The 11,144-nt window shown below is 33.7% G+C and overlaps 6 non-coding genes across 6 annotated transcripts; all 6 read right to left on the reverse strand.

Annotated features, from left to right (window-relative positions):
• Window positions 1-1,861: 1,861 nt before the first annotated feature.
• Trnar-ucg (transfer RNA arginine (anticodon UCG)) lies at window positions 1,862-1,934 on the reverse strand. Its single transcript has one exon. It is a non-coding gene; the product is annotated as a tRNA-Arg (tRNA).
• Window positions 1,935-2,559: 625 nt separating this feature from the next.
• On the reverse strand, window positions 2,560-2,632 carry Trnar-ucg (transfer RNA arginine (anticodon UCG)). Its single transcript has one exon. It is a non-coding gene; the product is annotated as a tRNA-Arg (tRNA).
• An 885-nt stretch (window positions 2,633-3,517) lies between these two features.
• Trnar-ucg (transfer RNA arginine (anticodon UCG)) lies at window positions 3,518-3,590 on the reverse strand. Its single transcript has one exon. It is a non-coding gene; the product is annotated as a tRNA-Arg (tRNA).
• A 681-nt stretch (window positions 3,591-4,271) lies between these two features.
• On the reverse strand, window positions 4,272-4,344 carry Trnar-ucg (transfer RNA arginine (anticodon UCG)). The gene has a single exon. It is a non-coding gene; the product is annotated as a tRNA-Arg (tRNA).
• An 885-nt stretch (window positions 4,345-5,229) lies between these two features.
• Trnar-ucg (transfer RNA arginine (anticodon UCG)) lies at window positions 5,230-5,302 on the reverse strand. Its single transcript has one exon. It is a non-coding gene; the product is annotated as a tRNA-Arg (tRNA).
• Window positions 5,303-6,686: 1,384 nt separating this feature from the next.
• Trnar-ucg (transfer RNA arginine (anticodon UCG)) lies at window positions 6,687-6,759 on the reverse strand. The gene has a single exon. It is a non-coding gene; the product is annotated as a tRNA-Arg (tRNA).
• Between the last annotated feature and the right edge of the window lie 4,385 nt (window positions 6,760-11,144).

The raw sequence follows: 11,144 nt of genomic DNA on the forward strand, positions 1-11,144 counted from the left end.
AAATCTCGATAGTTTGTGATACAGTTTGATTTAAATTTGTCAATATATCTGTATATCATCTATAGTATCAATTGAAACATAGCTGCACAACTAATTGAACCAAAAATGTAACGACCACACGGACGAGACTCGAACTCGCAATCTTCCGATTCGAATCGGACGCCTTATCCATTAGCCCACGCGGTCTTGATGAATGAAATTACCAATACAATTTTTGGATGAAATTAGTTTAGATGTCGAGATATTGCTTCAAAGTACCAAACAAAACTAGATAAGTTTAAGTTGAACATTTGCTTCAAAAAACTTAGTTTGTTAGCAATTGGTTCGTAATAAAAAAAATATGTTAAAAACATTAATAAATATAGAACCCTCAAGAGAAAACATAATGATTTACCGAATAACGCTCTAATGTCGACCACAAAATTACTTCATAGTCTTCATCGTCATGTTTATCGCGAACCCCGACAGCAGTTGGACGCCTGTTATTATGATCTTAACATAGGCACCTCCTGTGATAACGGATGATTAACTAAACTCCTTGATATCGAGGGGATGTCAGCTGTATCACCTTCTAACTAACATAGATAACTCATCCTATGATATACGATAGTCTTCATTCATCATCGTGTTTATCTCGAACTCCGACAGCTGTTGACGTCTGTTGTTATAATATTAACGTATACAATAACCCCTTGATATCGGATGATATACTCAGAAGTACAACATCGGGAAAGTTAATGGTCGGGGATTTTACGTATCTAGGAAATCTGAAATATAAAAATTGCTGATTACTGATGATAACAGATAAGTTTAAAGTTATCAATATCTGTATACGTCATCCACTGTTTAATTGGAAACTTAGTGAATAATCTACACAGACTAATCGAACCAAAGTCGGACGACTCCTTATCCATTAGGCCACATTAGGCGCGGTCTGGATAAATAATAAAAGTCAATAATTTTTTTTTTTAACAAATGAGCTTTTAAATGTCGAAATGTCGATTAAGGTATATGTATATACAAATGTACAGTGTTAAATTGATGTCTGCCACATCTTTCACATCAAATTTATACGTTTTGCTGCAATCTTCACTGTTTTGATCTAATAACGTAAAATAGCAAACCAGCAAACATGCAAATACATTCCTCAAGTGATTCGTGACTAATAGATGCGGTTTTATGAAAAGGCTTTCATTTTGTCGTCAGGAACATTGAAACTTCCAAAATAAAACCATTTGTACCCAATGGACTTGATAATCACACTGGCATCACCAAATACAAATATGGTAAAAATAAATTCATTAACATCAAAATCGAAATTATAAACTCTTCAACAACACCAGTTAGCAACAATATACACATTAAAATAAATTACAATGATTACTATAAAATACATCAAATATTATAGAACCATGTTTCTTTGAGAAAATCCGCTACTGTAAAATATGCTTCATCGTCGACACCCGTCATACAAATCTATGTTAAATCTAGGCAACAAGGTATCATGATGATACATAAACTGACAAGTTGAAACCAAACTGCATCACCAGCGTTCAATTTCATCATTCCTTTGGTCTCGAACCCCGTCATCAGTCGACGTATGTTATAGTAATGATTACATAAGCAAAAAACCCCTTGGTACTGTATCTGATCAGACGCGAACAGTAAAATATGAGAAGTTATTAGTAAGGGGATTTTACAATCTAGGAAATGAAATAAAAAATCTCGAAAGTTGTGATACAGTTTGATTTAAATTTGTCAATATCTGTATATCATCCATAGCTGCACAATCATTGTGTATCACAATGATCACTGTATCATTGAAAACATAGCTGCACAACTAATTGAACCCAAAATGTAACGACCACGACGAGACTCGAACTCGCAATCTTCCGATTCGAAGTCGGACGCCTTATCCATTAGGCCACACGGTCTTGATGAATGAAATTACCAATACAATTTTTGGATGATTAGTTTAGATGTCGAGATATTGCTTCAAAGTACAAACAAACTAGTTAAGTTTAGTTGGACATTTGCTACAAAAAACTTAGTTTAGTTAACAATTGGTTCGTAATAAAAAAATATGTTAAAAACATTAATAAATATAGAACCCTAAGAGAAACATATGATTTACCGATAACGCTCTAATGTCGACCACAAAATTACTTCATAGTCTTCATCGTCATGTTTATCGCGAACCCCGACAGCAGTTGACGCCTGTTATTATGATCTTAACATAGGCAATAACTCCTTGATAACGGATGATATATCAGAAACTTCTTCATAGTCTTCATCATCGTGTTTATCTCGAACTCCGACAGCTGTTGACGTCTGTTGTTATAATATTAACGTATACAATAAAACCTTGATATCGGATGATATATCAATACAACACGGAAAGTTAATGTTGAGGGGATTTTACTATCTAGGAAATGAAATATAAAATTGTGATACTGATGATACAGATAAGTTTTAAAGTTATCAATATCTGTATATCATCCACTGTTTAATTGGAAACTTAGTGAATAGCTACACACCTAATCGAACCAAAAAATTTATCGACCACGACGAGACTCGAACTCGCAATCTTCCGATTCGAAGTCGGACGCCTTATCCATTAGGCCACGCGGTCTTTGATAAATAATAAAAGTCAATAATTTATTTTAACAAATGAGCTTTAAATGTCGAAATGTCGATTAAGGTATATGTATATACAAATGTACAGTGTTAAATTGATGTCTGCCACATCTTTCACATCAAATTTATACGTTTGCTGCAATCTTCACTGTTTTGATTTAATGAGGTAAAATAGAAAACCAGCAAACATGCAAATACATTCCTCAAGTGATTCGTGACTAATAGATGCGGTTTTATGAAAAGGCTTTCATTTTGTCGTCAGGAACATTGAAACTTCCAAAATGAAACCATTTGTACCCAATGGACTTGATAATCACACTGGCATCACCAATACAAATATGGTAAAAATAAATTCATTAACATCAAAATCGAAATTATAAACTCTTCAACAACACCAGTTAGCAACAATATACACATTAAAATAAATTACAATGATTACTATAAAATACATCAAATATTATAGAACTATGTTTCTTTGAGAAAATCCGCTACTGTAAATATGCTTCATCGTCGACACCCGTCTACAAATCTATGTTAAATCAAGGCAACAAGGTATCATGATGATACATAAATTGACAAGCTGAAACCAAACTGCATCACCAGCGTTCAAATTCATCATTCCTTTGGTCTCGAACCCCGTCATCAGTCGACGTATGTTATAGTAATGATTACATAAGCAATAACCCCTTGGTTCTGTATCGGATCAGACGCGAACAGTAAAATATATGAGAAGTTATTAGTAAGGAGATTTTACAATCTAGGAAATGAAATAAAAAATCTCGATAGTTGTGATGAAGTTTGATTTAAAGTCAATATCTGTATATCATCCATAGTACAATTGAAAAACATAGCTGCACAACTAATTGAACCAAAAATGTAACGACCACGACGAGACTCGAACTCGCAATCTTCCGATTCGAAGTCGGACGCCTTATCCATTAGGCCACGCGGTCTTGATGAATGAAATTACCAATACAATTTTTGGATGATTAGTTTAGATGTCGAGATATTGCTTCAAAGTACAAACAAACTAGTTAAGTTTAGTTGACATTTGCTTCAAAAGACTTAGTTTGTTAGCAATTGGTTCGGAATAAAAAAAAATATGTTAAAAACATTAATAAATATAGAACCCTAAGAGAAACATATGATATACCGATAACGCTCTAATGCCGACCACAAAATTACTTCATAGTCTTCATCGTCATGTTTATCGCGAATCTCGACAGCAGTTAGCGCCTGTTATTATGATCTTAACATAGGCAGTAACTCCTTGATAACGGATGATATATCAGAAACTCCTTCATAGTCTTCATTCGTGTTTATCTCGAATCATCGACTGCTATTTAATCTAACATAGGCAATAACTCCTTGACAGCTGATATGACGTCTGTTGTTATCTCGAACTAGCTGTTGAACGTTATAATATTTACAATAACCCTTGATATCGGATGATATATCAGAAGTCCAACACGGAAAGCTAATGGTGAGGGGATTTTACTATCTAGGAAATGAAATATAAAATTGTGATACTGATGATACAGATAAGTTTAAAGTTATCAATATCTGTATATCATCCACTGTTTAATTGGAAACTTAGTGAATAGCTACACACCTAATCGAACCAAAGAATATATCGACCACGACGAGACTCGAACTCGCAATCTTCCGATTCGAAGTCGGACGCCTTATCCATTAGGCCACGCGGTCTTGATAAAAATAATAAATGTCAATAAAAAATTTAACAAATGAGCTTTAAATGTCGAAATGTCGATTAAGGTATATGTATATACAAATGAACAGTGTTAAATTGATGTCTGCCACATCTTTCACATCAAATTTATGCGTTTGCAGCAATCTTCACTGTTTTGATCTAATAACGTAAAATAGCAAACCAGCAAACATGCAAATACATTCTAAAGTGATTCGTGACTAATAGATGCGGTTTTATGAAAAGGCTTTCATTTTGTCGTCAGGAACATTGAAACTTCCAAAATGAAACCATTTGTACCCAATGGACTTGATAATCACACTGGCATCACCAATACAAATATGGTAAAAATAAATTCATTAACATCAAAATCGAAATTATAAACTCTTCAACAACACCAGTTAGCAACAATATACACATTAAAATAAATTACAATGATTACTATAAAATACATCAAATATTATAGAACTATGTTTCTTTGAGAAAATCCGCTACTGTAAATATGCTTCATCGTCGACACCCGTCATGCAAATCTATGTTAAATCAAGGCAACAAGGTATCATGATGATACATAAATTGACAAGTTGAAACCAAACTGCATCACCAGCGTTCAATTTAATCATTCCTTTGGTCTCGAACCCCGTCATCAGTCGACGTATGTTATAGTAATGATTACATAAGCACTAACCCCTTGGTACAGGATCGGATCAGCCGCGAACAGTAAAATATGAGAAGTTATTAGTAAGGGGATTTTACAATCTAGGAAATGAAATAAAAAATCTCGATAGTTGTGATGCAGTTTGATTTAAATTTGTCAATATCTGTATATCATCCATAGTACAATTGAAAACATAGCTGCACAACTAATTGAACCAAAAATGTAACGACCACGACGAGACTCGAACTCGCAATCTTCCGATTCGAAGTCGGACGCCTTATCCATTAGGTCACGCGGTCTTGATGAATGAAATTACCAATACAATTTTTGGATGATTAGTTTAGATGTCGAGATATTGCTTCAAAGTACAAACAAACTAGTTAAATTTAGTTGAACATTTGCTCCAAAAGACTTAGTTTGTTAGCAATTCCGGAATAAAAAAATATGTTAAAACATTAATAAATATAGAACCCAAAGAGAAACATATGTACATATATACCGATAACGCTCTAATGTCGACCACAAAATTACTTCATAGTCTTCATGTTTATCGCGAACCCCGACAGCAGTTAGCGCCTGATATTATGATCTTAACAAAGGCAGTAACTCCTTGATAACGGATGATATATCAGAAACTCCTTCATAGTCTTCATCATCATGTTTATCTCGAACTCCGACAGCTGTTGACGTCTGTTGTTATAAAATTAACGTATACAATTAAACCTTGATATCGGATGATATACCAGAAACTTCTTCATAGTCTTCATCGTCGTGTTTATCTCGAACTCCGACAGCTGTTGACGTCTGTTGTTATAAAATTAACGTATACAATTAAACCTTCATATCGGATGATAATCAGAAGTACAACACGGAAAGTTAATGGTGAGGGGATTTTACTATCTAGGAAATGAAATATAAAATTGTGATACTGATGATACAGATAAGTTTAAAGTTATCAATATCTGTATATATATATAATCCACTGTTTAATTGGAAACTTAGTGAATAGCTACACACCTAATTGAACCAAAAAATATATCGACGACAACGAGACTCTAACTCGCAATCTTCCGTTTCGAAGTCGGACGCCTTATCCATTAGACCACGCAGTCTTGATATATAATATAAGTCAATATTTTTTTTTAAACAAATGAGCTTTAAATGTCGAAATGTCGATTAAGGTATATGTATATACAAATGTACAGTGTTAAATTGATGTCTGCGACATCTTTCACATCAAATTTTACGTTTGCTGCAATCTTCACTGTTTTGATTTAATAAGGTAAAATAGCAAACCAGCAAACATGCAAATACATTCTAAAGTAACTCCTGATAACTTCCGATTCGAAGTCGGGCGCCTTACAATGATTACTATAAAATACATCAAATATTATAGAACCATGTTTCAATGAGAAAATTCGCTATTGTAAATATGCTTCATCGTCGATACCCGTCATACAACTCTATGTTAAATACTGGTAATATAAATAATGGTACTGGATCGGATCAGACGCGAACAGTAAAATATGAGAAGTTATTAGTAAGGGGATTTTACAATCTAGGAAATGAAATAAAAAATCTCGATAGTTGTGATACAGTTTGATTTGAATTTGTCAATATCTGTATATCATCCATAGTTTAATTGAAAACATAGCTACACAACTATTTGAACGAAATATATAACGACCACGACGAGACTCGAAATCGCAATCTTCCGATTCGAAGTCGGACGCCTTATCCATTTGGCCACGCGGTCTTGATGAATGAAATTATCAATGCATTTTTTGGATAGTTAGTTTTAAATGTCGATATATTGCTTCAAAGAACAAGGCAAACATGCGTAGATGAGATACATCTAGATGGTATAAATGTACAGAAACGCATATCATGATTCCAATTTGAGTACCTATTTTTCAATTTGAAATGATGTACATATCAAATTGTATAATACCTTTTTGGTATTGATGGTCTCTTGTTTCATATCGGCACACAGACCTAACAATACATTTTATGTAAACTGTCAGATGTATATATTGTTTTCTATGTTCTGTTTCTGTTTCTCATCGGATTTGATTTTAGGGTTTCATGAATGCAACCTACTAATATATCTGCTACCTAGATTTTTTTCCATTAGATTATATATTTCATATAATTGTGTGATAAAAAAATATTCAAAACGCTCACATTTTTTTTATACTTTTATTTTTAAGTTTGATTGCTGTGTCCTTCATCTATTAGTTTAACGTGTACTCAGCTTTTTCTAATGTTTAATATAATAATGAAATAAAAGATAATAAAAATCACAAATAATTCAGTTTTTTTCTAAAGTTTTCATGCGGAAGACATTATTCGTTCCCGTTTAGAGATTTAAAACTAAGATAAGTTTAAATACTAGTTCATGGTTTATATGTCTATATGGCCCCCACCAATGAAACAACACAACACGGATTACCTCCCTTTCAACAGTACTTAAAACTTATTTATCCGATCTTCTACTTATTCTTCGAATATAATCCAAATATCAAAATTTAACCAAGAAAATACCTACGTTTGAGGACTGTGTGGGTTGAAGGTTTTCTCTTCCGAATTATTCCGGTTTATAATCAACCGACCTAATATGATTTTTACTTTATTCCGAATGATGTTGGGTGTAATTCTCGTGGCTTTATTGACCGAAGACATTTTCAACACTTTTAATGGAAAACCATATATAGCATCAGCAAATCTCGAATATCTCAGGGACTAAGGACTATACTCCATAATTCATTAGGAACTATTTGGTATTACATTATCATTCGATAGGGAGTATTACGGTATTACATTTGTGGCTCTATGTAGATCGTATTCTTGCTAAATTTGTTATCAACAAACGGAAATTGCATTCAATTGAAGGCGGAATCCTATTAAGCAATTGTATAAAGCAAGTATGTATTTCAGCGGAAATTAAAATGTTAGTATATCGCCTCAAACCCTTTCCGATTGTGTAAATCGTTGTAGAGGGTAGAAAATTATTACAACCAATTTTGCGTCTTCAAGTATTACATTTCCTATTTACATATATCCCAATTACACTCTATCATTTTTCAATATATTCCAAATTTCATGCTCTCCGTCTCAATTTCTGAAGTTCTGTCAATTTCTCACTATATATTGAATTTGTAGTAGCTTTAGGAGGGTTGGGCAGTAATTGATCCACCTGATAAATATGGGAATTTTAGGAACTTATATTGTTTTCTCAGAAATGTGAATGAAAATATATAATTCTCCTAGACAAAAAGTGGGCCGAGACGCCACCAGGCGCTTAACCCTTAGAGTGACACAGGGTCTCAAGTGAGGCTCTTGGCGTATTCCCTTGAGTGCCAAAGGGCCTCAGAGCCTCACCCCGATTTCAACGGTTCAACAATGCCAATGACGTCACAGGTAACATGACGTCATGGATATCATGATGGTCTGAAGGCTACTCCATATATGTTTCTCCATAAAATTATCTATATTCTATGACAATGATATAATCAGGTATTCCACTAAGCTTCGTGGTGAAAATGTTACTAATTTAAAGTCAATTAAAAACAGGAAATAAAAAACAACGAAAAATGCTACATTCCCAGTCCGATGACGTGACGTCATACAATAGTCGAATGTGTTACTGTGACGTCATATATGTCGAAATTCCAAAGATGTCTTTTCGGACTTGACACTCTCTAAAGAAAAGTATGTGGCACTCAAAGAGTAAAACAACAGCCCAGCTAGAACGAATATACGTACCCGGCCTACTATACCTTTCGGCCGGGTACGAATTGGTCCCTATGTGTCGTAGTGGAGCACTGCCTCCGAAAATCACTCGGGCATAGTTTTCTATACTTTTTTGTAGGTTTCGAATTATTTTATGCGTATACATGCATTTACATATTATTTTTGTCCAAAACAAACATAACTACCATTCTTAATACCCACCGTACCGCTTACAAGACGTCAAATTCACAATTGATGAACTTGCCGTGTAAATTCTCTTCAGAAAGACCTTCATATATATCATGTAAAAAAAATAATGCCTCGATGGGAATTCGATATTTTATGTGGTTCAGTTTTATTGCCTAGTAGGTAAGCGATATCAAACAAGTACGATAAAAATGCAAACAAGCGTTTTATAATGGTTTGCATAATCATTACTTTGCTCCATTAGCAGTAATAGGCACCAATTGTAGCTCTAAAGACAACACCATTTTCTGTCAAAAAGTCTTTTGATTTACAATATTGCAGCTACAGCCCAGCATGACGTCATCAACAATGACAAATTGTCACGATGACGCAAGTAAAATGGAAAACAAAGTGTTTTGTTATATCACTGTGGAAACGTATCTTGAAATGAATGTAGGTATTTGTCTTGTTAGCATTAAAGAACAGAGAACTCGCACGTAGTATGTTCTCATGATAAAATTGGATACTGTATATGTTAGAGCGCTGTTAGAGGTAGACAATAAAATGAATAGCAAACACAAAATAGCAAAAAAAGTAAGACAAACACAATAATGTATGTGCAAAATAAACAAAAAACATTTGTAATTAGCTAGCATTTCCAACGGGAACACGTCAACAGTTCTTTTACTTTTTGATAAAAAGTATCTAAAATATTTTATTTAAAAAGCAAATATTCAATGATGAATAAACATTCCTAAACGAACAGGAATAGAAGACCTATTACATTTAAATAGTCATTTGTCTACCATCTACTTTGGAACGCCATAGCTGTCTCGTATGGTTCAAATATACTATATGAATGTGTGTTTTCATTATATTAATTATCTATTATGGCCTTATTGAGAGGCCACTATTGTCTCATAGTATTGTTGAGGAATGAAATAGTCATATCACGAGACAATACTATGAGACAAGAGTGCTCTCTCAATCAGGCCATAATGGTTCTAGTACAAATGTACATCACCCTAACATAAGACCGGTTTTCATGTCATGGTAATAGAAACACGTCAAGCGACACCTCGGCTATCTTCATTTCCACACCACTTTGTTGCATTAAAAGTACAACATATGAATTGTCACAGAAAAATGTGCTTCTATAAAACCTTATTCAGCTTCATGAAGCTTAAAGGTATATAAATATCAGAACATGAGTAAATAGTCTTCTGTAGAAAAGCAACATTTGCTTCTATCCACGCACACAACAGCCTGTCTGTCATCTTGACATCTTGGTCGAAGCGCAACGTCATAATGACGTCATGTAATTGTGACGTCACAATACATTCACATTCAATTTCGCGCCACTTCAATAGTGCCGGCTTGCCAGGCACTATTGCAAATGGTACCCATGTGTCTAGCCAATCAGAATCAAGTATTCTGTCACGTGATGTAATAAATGGTTTTGTCATTATATGATTCGATCTTATCAATATATGGTATTATTTCATCTACATTTGATTTGATATGACCAATGCATCATTTGCTTTTACCATTGTTTTATTTTCATTTGTCATGGGATTATTTTATTTTGTCATCAATTTAATTAATTTTTATTTGTTTTCATACTAAATCCAACTCTCTGATTGGCAGATTCTTGTGCTTCATATGCTATGAAGGAAAATCCGAGAATGGCACGAAAATCCGACGTAATCATGACGCCACAATAGAGACGTCGACGTTGCGTGTTGATTAAGACAAAAAAATAACCCATTGGAAAATCAATGGAATCGTACGTTCAAACGCGGATTCACACAGTTTGTAACTAAAAATTCTTTTTAAAAAAAATAAAATGAAAAATATTAAAACCTATGTTAAAGGGACAATTCGCTCAGGCTAATTCTTTTACATTACCAAGAAGCAAAATATGGCATAAATGTATTGTTCTACATTTCTTATGAAACATATAACATAAAATATTGACAAATTCCACGTCATTGTTTAGTATTTCAATTAATATCGTTGAAATATCAAATCGTTGATCAATACGATTAAGTAGGTACAATATGGCCGCTGTACCCATGCATGAGCCAAAGTCACGCACGTTAAGCAAATAAACTACATAACCACCGAGAAGGTGATGAAATGTTTTTTAGACAAGACAATTCACCTAATAAGGTAAACACACTACTGTCAGAGCGATTTGAGCAGTTCTAGACAAAAGTTGCA

The sequence above is a fragment of the Argopecten irradians genome, chromosome 10 (genome assembly GCF_041381155.1).
Source record: "Argopecten irradians isolate NY chromosome 10, Ai_NY, whole genome shotgun sequence".
NCBI classification, from domain to species: Eukaryota; Metazoa; Mollusca; class Bivalvia; order Pectinida; family Pectinidae; genus Argopecten; species Argopecten irradians.